Below are 16,051 nucleotides of genomic sequence, written 5' to 3'. Positions count from 1 at the left end.
TAATGTCCAGGAGATGAACAGAATATGATTGCAAAAAGACTTCAACAAATGAAGTGAATTAAGTCTCTTATCTGAAGGACCAGTGAAGCTAGGTTTGGAGAGGTCCATCATCAGATGGTTGGCAACCAGGGTATGAATATTGTCACAAATACTCATGAAAACCTTTTACTAAATCATTCTTTTCTTTTTTTGTCTTTATTAATTTGTTTGTTTACTTTTAGTTTACAAGATTCAGTTTCACAATTCCTTGAGTTTCAAATTTTCTTCCCCTCTCTCCCTTCCCCCTTCCCATGGCGTCATGCAATCAAGCATAGGATCTGCAAATACTTTCACATTAGACATCAGTCAGGTTATAAAGTATTGTATCAGATGGAATGAACAATGGGAAAGAGGAAACAAGACCAAACAAGAAAAAAGAGAGCAGGTAGTTTGCTTCAATCTGCATTCAAACTCTGTTCTTTCTAGTACTTTCTCTGAATGTAGATATTGCCTTCCATCATGAGTATATTGGAGTTTACTTATACCCCTGCATTTCTGAGAAGACTCTGGTCTATGAAAGTTGGTCATCACACATATGTTGTGTCTGTAATGGTGTACAATTTTTTCCTACTTCTGCTCTTCTCACTCGGCATCAGTTCGTATAAGCCTCTCCAGGTAAATATGAAATCCATCTTCTTCTCGTTTCTTATAGAACAATAGTATTTCTTTACATTCATATACCACAACTTGTTCAGCCATTCCTAAACCATTTTTTCCATGGTGGAGGAGGGAGTAGAGGGAGGATGACTTATGGGTGTGGAATGAGTTTCTATACTAATAAAATCACCAATCTGTGGAGTATTCAAGTAATTAAATGTTTATTTTTAAAAATAATGACATCTTAGGGGCAGCTAAGTGGCACAATGAATAGAGCACTGGCCCTAGAGTCAGGAGGACCTGAGTTCAAATCTGGCCTCAGACACTTAACACAAAAGCTAGCTGTGTGACCTTGGGCAAGTCACTTATCCCCAATTGCCTTTCCCCCTCCAAAAAAGGGGAAAAAAAGGAATTCACAAAAAATAATGACATCTTTATATATCCATACACACAGTCCACAGTTGTACATTTAGAAAGTATTTACTCTTAAAAATCCATGTAAAGGATTAATAAAAGAAGACTACTCATTTAAAATACACAGGTAGGGGAGGTGGGGGGAATCATGAGGAAACTTCCCTGATCTTGCTGAACTGCGGGTGAGTGAATCTTTAAGACTCTGATTATATCTCATTAATCAGGGATGAGTTGGAACTGTTGTGTACTGGAGGAAAAGGGAGGAGGAAAAACAAACATTTATTAAGTGTCTACTGTATACCAGGCATTGTTCTAAGCACCCTAGAGATATTATCTTATTTGATCCTCATTAACAACACTGTTACTATTATGATTGCCATTTTATACTGGAGGGAACTAAGGCAAGCAGAGATTGGATGTCTTGCCCCACAGGGTCACACAGCTAGTACGTATCTATAGAGGCTGAATTTCAATTCAGGTCTGCCTCATTCTGGGCCCAGTGCACTATCCACTATGACATCTAACTATCTAGAAGCCACTAATTTTGCTGGACACATAAAAGGGGGTAAGTTATACAGATGCTTTTTACCTTTTTCAGAGATCAGAGTCAGAGCAAAGGTAAGAGCAGAACTGGGTCTCCTGGCCAAGGGTGCAATCTTTTCACTCACAGTCTCCTCTACCCTAGAGAGCCATTAATTACTGCCTTGGGATAGAACCAAATAGTAGACAAATGGGCTTTCATTCTTATGCCCTAGGAGGAGAGTTCCTAGATCTTGAGTTTCTGAACTCTGCCTCCTAAATAAATAAGGGAGATTCCCTGTATTTATTTTTGTTTTTTTGGAGGGGAGAAGGAAGGGCAATTGGGTTTTAGTGACTTGCCCAAGGTCACATGGCCAGTAAGTATTAAGTGTCTGAGGCTGAATTTGAGCTTAAGTCCTCCTGACTCCAGGGTTGGTGCTCTATTCATTGTGCCACTTAGCTGCCCCAGCTTCCCTGTATAATGGCAAATTTGAGAAGTTTTGAATTCATGATTTTGTTAAGGTAAAAGGGCTCCCAAACTGCCAGGGAAGGAGATGCCTACTATCATGAGGACCTTCATTCAGTGTATATAGGAATACTTGCATCAATATAATAAGTAAGATACAAAAGATACAAAATACAGAAAATATATATGTGTATATATGTATGTATGTGTGTATATATATGTACATACACACACACATATATAATACCCTTACACACACACACACACACACACACACACACACACACACACACACAGGACTTCTGAAGCTTCTCCTGACATGGACAGACTAGGGTAGAAGGAGTAACTGTGCTTTGGGCCTTCAGTCTGGCACTTCCTTAGCAATCAGGTCCAGGAGAGTGAGTGGCTAGAATATGCCAGAAAAAGGACAATGGCTACCCAGACCAGTAACTCACATTTCTCAGTAACAAGACCTGTAGGTCCTGATGTTCCAATATGTCCAAATACAAAATTAACAGTCAGGCATTTATGTCAAAATGTTCAAACTGGCTGTTTATGAATGCGCAACCAATTTTTCCTCCATAGCTGTATAGAGTATCTTTTTACTTCACTATCTATAATAAATTATTATTATTACAGGACTTTGTATCTGGATCTTTTATATTGTCATTATTATCTGCAGGCATAGAGGTAGAAGAAGAGAGACCTAGTGACTAGAATATTGGCCTTAGTGTCAGTAAGACCTAGATTCAAATCCCTCTTCTGATACTACCTGTGTAAGCTTAAACAAGTCCCTTAACCTTAATATGTCCCAGGCAACTCCCTATGATTATCTGTTAAATCACAGAAACTTTGCATTGGCAAGGGGAATTCCCCAAGCCATAGAAACCACTTATTCTTTGCTTTTCCACAACTTAGCATGAGTAGGTATGCATATTAAACTGAAAGAGAAAAACTAAAAGAAAGTCTTGTGCTACATGTGGAGAAGCACATCATTCCATAAAAAGAACATGAGATTTAGAGTCAAAAAAGCTAATATTGAATCCAAGATTTAACATAGCTCTCCCTCTGTAACCACAGGCAAGAAACTTCACCTCTCTCTTAGTTTCATTTTCCTTTTCCATTAAATGGTGGTGACAAGGGATATGATAGGTATTTGAAGGACCCTAATGACCAGAGTCCCTTGGTGGGCAGTCTGGAATGAATTCACAAGCTCAAACATTCTGAGTCAAGTTGGTAAAAGTTTATTGTTATGCTTTACAGCAGGCATGAGTTCTTAGGGAACCTGCAACCTTAAAGGGGTAGAATTAAAGTTTTTATAAAATAATCCATAGTATAACCTGTGCCAATTATGCTAACTAGGTGAGTAAGCGTGGTATTAGGGAGGAGTTAAGGAGTGGTCAGTACTTAAAGGAACATGCACTTTTAATATCAAATGCGTATTGCCCATAATTCACTGGGAAATACCCCAAGGTGGGGGGAGGGGGCTCTGCATGGAGTTGTGGTTTTAGCCTTGAAACATCACTAAGTTGACTAGTGTTCAGGTTTGACGGAGAAGTGCCCAGTCTGCTACCCATCAATGTCACGTTTGACAAGATGGATGTTGGGAGTATACATATGTTCCAAACTTATGGGGAATCCAGGATGCATATAATGGGCTAAGGAGTTACTCATAGATAGCCCAGTGAAAGATTCATAGGTGCAGCTGGTTATTATACTAAGGTGAGATAAACATTTCATGAATGGTTGCTAGCCAGAGTACTAGCAGGGGGAAGGGGCAGAGATAATGCTCTGAGGCTGGGGAGATTTGAGGCTAGGGAGAAATGTGATTTTGCAAACTGTTGTGGTTTTACAAACTGGGCTTCAAGCACAGGCACCCAAGCACCCCATGAGTGGGGGGGGGTGATAATATTTACAGAGCAGATTGGTAGTAGAGTAGATAGAACGCCAGACCTGAGTTCAAGTTTAACTTCAGAAATTTATTAGCTTTGTGACCCTGGGCAAGTCACTTAAACTTGTATGCCTCAGTTTCCTCCCCTGTAAAATGAGCTGGAGGAGAAAATAGGAAACTATTCCAGTATTTTTGCCAAGAAAAACTCAAATGGGGCATAAAGAGTCAGACATGACTGTATAGCAACAATATTATTTATAATCCTTACTTTGCAGTAATATTATAAGGGACATGTTTCATAAACCTTAACCAGCTAAGAAGGTTGAATTGTTTTTGGTGTTTCTGTGAACAGATTTTAACCAGTAATAACTAATTGATTTCGTTGGTAGAGATAACAGAAAGGCTGGAAAGAAGTAACCAAGTCATTGTGAATAAATAATGAGGGGTATGCTGGAGATGCATCTTTAGCTTTAGAAGAGAGTAATTCAAAGACCAGGATTTGAAATAGGATCATACCATATATAAGGGGCTCTGATTATGAAGTTATACGTGATTCTAATGGAATCCATTGATTCTGAATCTAATAGGATGTAAGCTTCTTGAGGGCAGATGCTATTTTGTTTCTGTATTTCTTTCTCAAATCCTTGGTCCAGCAATAAGTTCTTTAAAAATGTTTGTTGAAATGAGTTAATTTAAAAGAAAGGAGAAAATTAAGGAAATGTTTGAAGTCAATAAACATTTATTAAGCCCTCATTGTATGCCTAAGCCCAGCGGAAAAACAGTCCCTACCCTCAAGGAGCTCACATTCTAATAAGGGAGAGAGCACATAAACAACTGTGTAAATTTATAAAAAAAAAATAACTACTTGGTATATTGAAAGCAGTCTTAAAGGGATGGAGCCAAGATGTTGCTGTAGAAGCAAAAACTTCCAATATACGTAAAAAAAAGACTCTAAACAAACTTTAGAGCTACAGAACCCACAAAGTGACTGAGAGAAACAAATCCCCCACTGAAAGCAGCCTGGCAGGCTGACAGGAAAGGTCTATTGCAGCATGCTGGGAGCTGAGCTCAGTCCCCCATGAGCTGTGGGGTTCTGGCCCCAACCAGCAGTGGCCAGAGCAGGCTTCAGGAGAGTGAATCACCAGCAGCTGTGGATTCTCCACCCATAAACAACAAAGACAAAGTAAAAGGTCAGTGTGGAACTCTGTTGGAAGAGTCGAAGGTGAGGGGGACAGAAGAGCATGGTCCGGCCCTTGCTGCTGGGGCAAAAAGCAACAGAGGTGCTGCGGCTGCGCAGCATGGCTGCCTCAGGAGCTCCTGGCCTGCAGATTGTAGGAGGATCAAGCAACCATTCATAGAGTAATTGCTTTTGCTCTAACCTACTTGGATCTGGACCATGGTCTTTGGTGGTGGTCCTGGGGTGTGTGACCAGTGAGCCAGAGCTTGTGGGGGCTGTGGAGAGGGTGCCTTCCTAATAGCTTGGGCAGCTGTGAAAACCCCAGCAATTTGGAACAAAGCTCTTTCTGTTCTGGAAGCAGAGTCTTACCATAGTGAAGAGCTCAAAAATCAAATAATTGGTGGGCAATATGAGCAAGCAGAGGAAGCACAAACAGACCATACAATCTTTTTGGGGGGACAAAAAGCATTAAGGCATGGAGCTGGAGGAAGAGAGAAAAGTCAGAACTCCTGCATGAAAAGCCTCTAAGAAAAATATGAATTGGTTACAGGCCATGGAACAGCTCAAAAGGACTTTGAAAATCAAGTAAGAGAAGTAGAAGAAAAATTGGGAAGAGAAATTAGAATGATACAAGAAAAAAGTGAGTCAACAGCCTGCTAAAGGAGACCCAAAAATACACTGAAGAAAATAATATCTTAAAAAATTGACTAACTCAAATGGCAAAAGAGGCCCAAAAAAGCCAGAGAGGAGAAGAATGCCTTAAAAAACTGAATTTGCCAGATAGTAAAGGAATTTCAAAAACTCATGGAAGAGAACAACTCCTTCAAAATTAGATTGGAGGAACTGGAAGCTAATGTCTTTGTGAGAAATCAAGATACTATAAAACAGATCCAAACAAATGAAAAAATAGAAGACAATGTGAAATATCTCATTGGAAAACCAAAACCAAAAACAAAACAACAGCAACAACAACAACACTGACCTGGAAAATAGATCCAGGAGAGATAATTTAAATATTATTAGACTACCAGAAGGCCATGATCAAAGTAAGAACCTAGAAATCATCCTCCAGGAAGTTCTCAAAGAAAACTGCCCTGATGTTTTAGAACCAGAGGACAAAATAGAAATTGAAAGAGTTCACCCATCACCTCATGAAAAAAAAGATCCCCCTTTTTGAGGGGCAGAGTCAAGCAGGACCTCCCTGCCGCTCAGGCTTCCACTTTCCCCAATCCATGTAAAAAGGGGACTTTAAACAAACTTTGGAGTTTCAGAACCCACAAAATGACACAGAGAAGCTAACCTCCTGCTGAGGACAACCAGGCAGGGTGGCAGGAATCTGCCAGCACAGTGCTCTGGGAGCTGAGCCCAGCCCCACACCTAGGCTTTAGCCCCAGGGTGGGCCTGACCAGCCACTGGCCAGAGGTACTCCAGATCAGCAGCAGCTGTGGCTGCTTCCAGATTTATCAACACATAGATGTGAAGAAAAAAGTGAAAGGTCAGTGCAGTCTGGACTTTCGGACCCAGTAAGTGGGAGTGCGTGGCTTTTGCCCCCAGGGTGAGAAGCCACTGAGACACTGGCTCAGCCAGCCAGTGACACATGGCAGCTTCTGCTCCTGGCCTGGAGAGTGTAGAGTGACAAAGCACCAGTCTGAGGGGTAATTGCTTTAAACTGCTTAGATCTGGATTGCAGTCTAGGGTGGAGGTCCTGGGGTGTGTGTCCAGCTTGCCAAAGTGTGTGGAGACATCAGAGGGCACCAACCTAATACCTCTGGCAGCTAAAATAACCCCAGCATTTGGGACAAAACTCTCCTGTCTGGTGGCAGAGTCCTACTGTGGCAAAAAGCCCAGGGGTCAAGTGACTGAGGGGTGACATGACAAGGTAAAGAAAACAAAACAGACATAAGATTCCAACATTACACTCCTATTTGGGGGACAACAAGGAGCAAAGCATGGAACAGGAGGAAGACAGAGAAGTCAGAACTCCTGCACCAAAAGCTTCAAAGGAAAATATGACCTGGTTACAGGCCATAGAGGACCTTAAGAAGGATATAAGAGAAGTGGAGGAAAAATTGGGAAGAGAAATGAGAACAATGCAAGAAAATTACAAAAGGAGAGTCAACAGCCTGACTGAGGAAAATAACACCTTAAAAAACAGACTAACCCAAATGGCAAAGGAGACTCAAAAAGGCAATGAGGAGAAGAATGCCTTAAAAAGCCAAATTTGCCAGATGGAAAAAGAAACTCAAAAGCTCACTGAGGAGAATCATTGCTTCAGAATTAGATTTGAGCAAATGGAAGCTAATGACTTTATGAGAACTCAAGAGGTTGTTAAACAGATCCAAACAAATGAAAGAATAGAAGGCAAGGTGAAATATCTCATGGGGAAAACCAATAACCTGGAAAATAGATCCAGGAGAGATAATTTAAAAATTATTGGACTACCTGAAAGCCATGATCAAAGTAAGAACCTAGAAATCATCCTCCAGGAAGTTCTCACAGAAAACTGCCCTGATGTTTTAGAACGACAGGGCAAAATCGAGGTTGAAAGAATCCACTGATCACCTCCTGAAAAAGATCCCAAAAAAGAAAACTCCTAGGAATATTATAGCCAGGTCCTGGAATTCCCAGATTAAGGAGAGGATATTACAAGCAGCCAGGAAGAAACAATTTGAATATTGTGGAAACACAATCAGGATAACCCAGGATCTGGCAGCTTCTACACTGAGGGATCAAAGGGTTTGGAATATGATATTCTGGAGGGCAACGGAGCTGGGATTAAAACCAAGAGTCACCTACCCAGAAAAACTGAGATTTTTTAATGAAGGATAATGACACACATGAGCTTAACTGCAAAGTGGCATTTATAGATCCTAAAGAATTGAATCCAATGTTCCCCAGGCTGACTTAAAGAACTTCAGTCCTGGAATTTACATCAACAATGAATTAGCCACTGAAATTATTAGTACATAATAGCCCCTGATTCTTCCTTACAGAATCTGACTTAGACATTTTTTAAAGTGTTTGTCATTTTATATTGCTCCTTGTATATATACTTTGTTTAAAATTTCATGCGATAAGTCCTACAAAACACATAGCCTCCTAATCTAGGTCTTTCTGTGTTTGAATTGTATTTGTTTCAACAATTATAGTCAGGTTATCTGTTCTGTCCTGTCCAGATATTACGGCTCCTAGTTCTGTTCTTCCCACTGCATGAGAATTTTGGAAAACCAGACACATTTCTGGGTACAGAAGTAGAGTCTAAAGTCTGATTAAGAGTTTTTGATTATCTCTTATAGGCAGTCAAAGTTCAATGTGGATAACTAGGAACTAATTATTAGACATGTACCTTCCTTGAAGGTTGTCACCTCTGGTTATGTGTTAATCATTGATTAATAAGGGAAAGAAAAAGATTAAGTATTGTGGTATGACCATTCTTTGGTCTTTCCTAGCCCAAATTCTAACACTGAAGAAAACTGGTTAGTGATTAAAAGTTAGGTTCTAGTCCATGACTCCAGATCCCACCTCCCAGGGATATTTTGTCTGAGTATGTGAAGTCCTGTTTATTGGGACTCAGAAAGAAAGTGGGGTTAGAAACCTCACAATAACCACATTTGAGTTAGATAAACATTTTATTGAAACAGTCTTGTTTCTTAAAAATAAAACAAGGAATAAACTCATAGTATATCAGGGGAATCTGAGGAAAATATGAGAAGGGAATAGGCAGGCTTTCACATACAATGCTCTGCTAAAGCTGACATCTTTTAGACAACTGACTGAAGGTGCAGAGAATCCAAGGTCGCACTGTGTTTATTTTATGTTAATTATAAACAAAATTTGATTCAGTGGAATGAAATTCAGATTTAAAATCTTACCTCCATGTATGTTACTGTCACATATCATTTTGAGGAAGAAAGATAAATTGTCAATGTCCTGTGATCATCAATGTCTGGTAAGAAATTAAACTGAGACTGAGATAAAGGTGTGAATTGCCCAAAATTTTGTATAGAACTCTCTTTTAAGTCACTCAGTGTAAATGACTTCTCTGTATGCTTTTCAGTGTACAAACATATAATGAATCTTAAGAAGCAACATTAATTTGGTTGGCGGGAAGATTTGAAGTTCACGTGGTATACACTAGTGGACAGAGAAAGGGACCAGCAATTGGAATTGCTGGTTCTGGTCTCTGATCTGTCACTTAGAATGTCACTGGGGAAAGTTGCTTCTTTCTATTTTGCTTTTCTCACCTTTAAAGTAAGGGGATTGGAATAAAATCTCAAAGGCTACTCCCAACTCACATATTTTATGCATCAAATGTGTTTTAATTAAGGAACATATAAGAGGGCTAGGAAATCTGAAAAGTGTGGGAAGTGGTTGTAACAATACTGAAGTAACTTTATACTCATAGACATTTCTCCACTGAGGGTCAAAGAAGGGTATGACTATTGTGCCCATGTCCTGATGTGAAGTTATTTTATGTAGGACACAGTCTGTGCCAGCAAACGATGACCAAATGAAACCTTATCTCCTATGAAGTAGAGTATAAAGATTAGGAGTATTTTTAGAGATGCACTTTCTCCTGTGTTTCACTGGCTTATCAAATTATCCACCTGCACCACCCTCCCGCACACGGTGTGAAAGAGCTCCTTGCGTGCAAGGTCCCAAAAGTAAACAGATGTTGGCAACGTCATTGATGAGGATTTCCCTTCCACCACTGTCAGTCTCCATGGCAACTGTCAACCACAACCTGAAAACAGTTACCTAAATTACATTACATTACACATACCAGCAGAACTCCCACAGAGGGAATCCTTGTTTATATTTCAGTTTCCATGGTATCTGTTTCCGCCATCATCCTTTGACTTGCGTTCAGTGTGTGCTCGTGTATGTATGTGTATGCCTGAGCATAATGCGTGCCCTCTGCTCTTGGTGGAAGCCAAAACATGTTTGAAGAATGACGACTCTAATCTTCTTGGTGAATATGATGTATGCAGTTCTTTGCCTAGTGAAAGTTTTGTGGTTGCTTTTGGGATCAGCAAAAGAATTCCTTCAGACTTACTGATGTGAATACAGTAAGACCATCTTTCCCCAGGGAAGATTGTGTTTTCAAACAATGAAATGGATTTTGACTTTGGGATGTTAGAGATACTAATTCTCAAATGGATAAACCAGTTTTGCTCAGATTTTCCAAAAACAATCACCTTTGGACTGAACAATAAGTAAACAGTATTTCAATCCCAACTGAAATTTGAGATACGTTTGAAGTGATTAAAAAGAAGAATTTTAACTAGGATGCAACTGTAACCATAACATCACCACTGTGAACGTGGATAATAAAGAATGCAGGGCAGAAGTTTCTGAGCAGGTCTCAAGGACTGAATTATTTCTATAGAGGGACTTTTGATCTCATAGGAGCACCACTCCTTAATCTCTCCTACCAGTCAATCCTATCTCTTTGATGAATCTATTCCATTATTTCCTATTCTTCCATTACAATCTCCAAAAGCCCTGTTCCATAGTTAACAAACAACCCTTTCTATTATTCCTAAGGGTTATTTAATTTTGCCTTTAAATTCCCAGTGCCCGGGGCGGCCAGGTAGCATAGCTAGTAGGATCACCGGCCCCAGAGTTGGGATGACCTGAGATCAAATCCGGGCTCAGACACTTAGCACCCACGCAGAAACACCTGGCCATGTAACCTTGAGCAAGTTACTTAACCCCAACTGTTTAGGGGCAACCAGGTGGCTCAGTGAGTAAGAGCACCAGATGCAGAGTAGGGATGACCTAGGATTGAATCCGGGCTCTGATACTTAGCACCACACCCAGAAATAACTGGCCGTGTAACCTTGAGCAAGTTACTTAACCCCAATTGCTTAATAAAATAAAATAAATTCCCAGTGCTCATCTTAATGCCTGGCATAGAGAAGACACAACATAAGAACATTTCTTAAATACCTACTATGTGTAAAATATGAAAACATGTTTGAAGTGAGGGAGTGATGAAAGTGGAAGACAACAATAATTACATCAATATATACCTTTAAATGTGCTAAGTACAAATACATGGGTGCATGCATATATGTATCACATGCATGACACATGCATGTATGCAATCCATATTTCATTTGTGTGCACACATGCATATATTACTTAGCCTTATATCTACTCTAAGTTAGATAAACCAGTTATTATCATCCCCGAATTACAGATAAGGAAATTGAGGATTAGAGAGGTTAAAGTACTTGTCTGTGTCCAGCAGCAAGTAAATGTTAAAGTTAAGGTTTCAACCTAGGAATTCCTGACTTCAAATTCAGCACTTAATATGCCATATAGAAGTCCTGGGCATGTCTCCTGCCTTCAGGGACTTACAATAAGCTAATGCAATACATGGACATTTATATCAATCATAATACAGAAATTAACAGATAAACATATTTGTGATATAATCATTTAGACAGAAAGAATTTTAATGCAAACAAATATTTACTGTGGATACATATTTATGCAAATGTGCATATACACTTTTATATATGTATTATATATACATGTACACATACATTTGATTTAAACACTCTGAGTGTGTATACAGAGAGAGACAGAGACAGAGACAGACAGTCAGACAGAGACAGAGAGAGAAAGGGAGGGGGAGAGAGGAGTATTTATAATATACACACACACAGAAAGTTTTATATTATCTTGCCTCTTCCCTACCACGTACAACTCATATCCTAGCAATGGAATATACTGTTGATTTAGAGTTGTAGACAATTGAGATACCTACACATATATAATGAATATGTTTCTACTAGAAGGTATTTATGTCTTCTACTGTCTAAATGCAAATTTAATTCAATAAACATTTTTAAATGAAGTACCTATTGAGTGCCAGACACTGGGGATACAGAAACAAAAAGAAATAATCCCTGATATATTATATTATATTAGTTCTCAGGAATGTCTGCCTTCCAATTATCAACTACCACTAATATGATACTTTGTACCCATGGGCACAATTCCTACAGGCATTGTGCCCAGAATAATGGGTAGAATGTTATGTAATTATTGTTCTCAATTTGTCTTATTGAATAAATGCCTTTGTTAAGAACTAATTGAGTCAGCTAGTTAATGGAAACTACAATAATGGGGACCCAGAAGTTATAACAGTAGTAGTAGGAGTTACCCACAGGGTTACCCTAGAACCTTGAGGGTATAGTAGCCACCCTTTATAGTTGGTGCATGTTTAGGGAATGAGCCTAGGGTGGGGGTAAGAGGTATGCAGACATATAACATATATGTCTTTACATACACACATATACAGAGTCTATGTCAAAAATATGTCCTATGTATATGCTTCATTCTAATTTCAGATGCATTTTTATACAAAAGTTACTTTTATGTCTCTTGCCTCTTCCCATTTTCTCTTTTCACTTCACATTATATCTAGCTTTATCTTCTTCCTTCATTCTCTTCTCTTTTCTAGACTAATTCCAAAAGCCATTCAGAATCAAAGTCAGAGCTGGAGATAGGGGTGATAAGGAGGGTGTTAGTGCAAAACAGAAAGACAACCAGACTAACAATTATTTGCCACATAAGCATCTCAGCCAACATTCTATCCTATATCAATCACTAACCATCACATTTGGTTTTTAAAAAAAGAATTGGAAGATTGCAAAGGTATCGGTATTTACTAGGAAAAAGGGTGTATGCGAATAGTTAAGTTAGAAGTGAGAATATTTTGTTTAGAGATAACACAAAATGTATTTGAATGTATTAGAAATTGCAACTTGGTTTAATGGGGGGGGGAGGGATAGTGAATCATTTATCTAAAAGAAACCAGCTGAGAACAGTCTACAAGTTCTTTTAGACTTTCCATCTTACTTCAAAAGGCAGTTGTAGCCCAAAATTTGCTTCTGTGAAATGAGCTGACATGGTTTAAATGAAGTTTATGGGCATCATCTGCATTGTTATGTGTAGGTTAGATTGACTAAAGGAAGGGAAGCCTAAAGAATAAAGTATAGAGAGAAGAAATATATTGTAATGACTCATGGATGGAGATTTCAAAATCTAAGTTTATGATTGTTGAGAAGAAAACGTACAGAACTGAGAAAAAAACACGTGAAGGATGAGCCATTAATATTTCTAAATAGACAAGTTGTGGTAGGTAGAAGAGGAAAAAGTTGATTATAGGTGGAAGGTAGCAACTTTTGGGTATCTCTTAAGGGAAATTAGGTAAATTTAACTGTTTTGTTAATTTTAAGTTTGGTTTTATTTTTTTTTCAGACATTCAAGTATAGTGTATTATAAACAGGAATTCAAAAGGATTGAAAAGGAGTGACACACACACACATACAACATAGAGGTGGCTTTGGCAAAACATAAACTGTGAGGGTCTAGAGGTGAATGTCTAGCACAGGAGTTTTGTTTTGTTTTCCATAGAAGAGGATTTTCTGTGTAGACTGTTCACTAATGTTATTAAGGATTTAAAAACCTATAGTATAAAATGATGAGTTGTTCTAGGCACATAAAACTCATATGGCCTCCCTGTCAGATACATGCCCATTTCACGCCATACTGTCACAGATACTGCTTGCATTGACAGAAGAGTATGAGCTAAGTTTGGGGATGAGCTGTGAATTTTAATTGTTCTTAATTTTGCCTTCTACTGAATATTTTTCATTCTTATTGCTCTTGTCTTCTCATTTAGTAAATCTTTCATATTTAACTGTCAACAGAGTGTATAGAGTGCCAGGCCCAGAGTCAGGGAGGCCAGAGTTGAAATTCAACCTCAGACATTTACTACCACTGCAACCCTGGGAAAGTTGCTTAGCCCTGTTTGCCTTAGTTTCCTCATGTATAAACTAAGTTGGAGAAGGAAATGGCCAAGCCCTCCAGTGTTTTTGCCAAAAAACCCTAAATAGGATCATGAAGTGTTGGATATAAGTGAAACTACTGAATAACAACGAGTGTCATTATGATTGCTTTTATATAAATAGCAGCACACTAATGAGTACTCAGGAGCTATAGCAGCAGGAGAGTATCCATTCCTACAGTAATAAGAGGATGTCTTCCATACCAGATTCTTCCCATAGAACCTGATGGTTGCATTTAACAGTGTGGTTGTGACCATCTCTCCCCTTTATGACCCTCTTACAATTCTAGTGAGAAAATCTAAGCCTAATGCAGTGTGTAATTTATTTTTTTCCCAAAGTTTTAATGTTTTTTTTCCAATTACAAGTAAAAATTATTTTAACATTCTTTTTTTTTAACAATTTTGAATTCCAAATTCACTCCCACCCTTCACCCCCTACCTTATCATTGAGAAAGCTAACAATTTGATAAAGGTTATATATACATGTACAGTCATACAAAACACATTTTCATATTAGTCATATTGTGAAAAAAGCAAACCAGAAAAACAAGAAAAATAAAGTTTATAAAGACAGTATGCTTCCATCTGCATTCAAATTCCATCAGTTCTTTTTCTGGAGGTGGACAGAATTTTTCATTGTAAGTCCTTCAGAAGTGCCCTAGATCATTATATTGATGAGAATAGCTAAGTCATTCACAGTTGATCATAGTACACCATTGCTATTACTGCGTGTAATATTCTCCTGGTTCTGTTCATTTCACTTTGCATCCATTCATGTAAGTCTTCCCAGATTTTCCTGAAAGCATCTGACTCATCATTTCTTATTACACAATAGTATTCCACCACAATCATATGCTACAACTTGTTTAGTCATTCCCCAACTGGTGGGCATCCTCTAAGTGTTCAATTCTTTGCCACCACAAAGAGTTACTGGAAAATATTTTGTACATATAGGTCCTTTTTCTTTTTAATATCTTTGGGATACAGACCTAGAGAGTGATATTGCTGGATCAAAGGGTATGCACAGTTTTATAGTCCTATGGGCATAGTTCCAAATTAATACACAGTCTCTTATATTCTTATATATTCTATATATAACTTTCCAGAGTTTTTATTCATTCTCCAGCAGAAAATGAATGTATCATCTTGGCAACCCTGTTGGGATGGCTATCTCCCCCTTAAGCAACTTCTGAACAACTTCTGAAATGAAATCAAAACTTAGATGAAATGCACTCAATCTCTTGTCCTTTTATGCAATCTCTCCATGTAGAAGAAACAGGGAAGCCTGCTCTGGGAAAGTTATGATGACATGTCATAAAGGTGTCTTGGAGAGACTTTGGAGCATGAGGGAACATTCTGGTACTTGTTCCCTTCAGCAGAACATGTGAATAGGAGGCCCTGTGATTGGCTGCAGTTGCAGAATTAGGAGAGAAGACATCTTCAAAAGGCCTTAAGTGGGCTCAGCATTCATTTTCTTTGGCTGCTCTCTTGATGAGTTCCTGCTCTCAGTTTGATTCCTTCACTGGTAACATCTTAGTATTTGTTCTTTCATTTTAGGAGATGAATCTGGAGGCTGAATCTTATGAGTTTCAAAAGATCAGGAGAACGAGCCTCCCATAAGGAGATGTTTGTAATTTTGTTCTTGTTGTATTAACTTGGTGTCCTTAAGTGAGTCATTTTGCTTCACTGGGCCTCAGGTTCTCCACCTTGGGGCCAAGGGTGACTCAGGGTGTAGTGTGTAATTTAGTCCAGAGAGAAAGAAAAATCAGAAGGGGAATGGTATAGAAGCTAGGCGACATGTCATGCCTTGGCCACACAAGGAAAAGCTTCCTAGCAATGAAGCTTTCCAAAAGTAGAATTGTGATGGGAAACATTGCTCACTAGAAATCATCAAGCAAAGCCTGGAAAACCATTTGATGGATGGTATAGAAGGGATTCTTATTCTGATAATTCTTATTCTGCTACACTCAGCATATTCTTATGTGCCTTCCCACCCCAAAGATCCCATGAAAAAATTAACAGGACACATTTAAGTTCACAAAGTGAGTCACAACCCATAGAACTAGCCAAAAAACCCTCTTC

At 38.8% G+C, this 16,051-nt stretch overlaps 1 long non-coding RNA gene across 1 annotated transcript in view; it reads left to right on the top strand.

Annotated features, from left to right (window-relative positions):
• Positions 1–420: 420 nt before the first annotated feature.
• The window catches only part of LOC138163087 (uncharacterized), a 115,689-nt gene continuing 100,058 nt past the window's right edge, over positions 421–16,051 (top strand). Inside the window, exon 1 of the long non-coding RNA XR_011168784.1 lies at positions 421–654. This is a non-coding gene — a long non-coding RNA (uncharacterized lncRNA). The remainder of the gene's footprint in view (positions 655–16,051) is intronic.

The sequence above is a fragment of the Petaurus breviceps genome, unplaced genomic scaffold (assembly GCF_028583685.1).
Source record: "Petaurus breviceps papuanus isolate PSGF00001 unplaced genomic scaffold, PetGlider_PUasm1.0 187, whole genome shotgun sequence".
NCBI lineage: Eukaryota > Metazoa > Chordata > Mammalia > Diprotodontia > Petauridae > Petaurus > Petaurus breviceps.
This window is presented reverse-complemented; position numbering and strand designations above follow the sequence as displayed.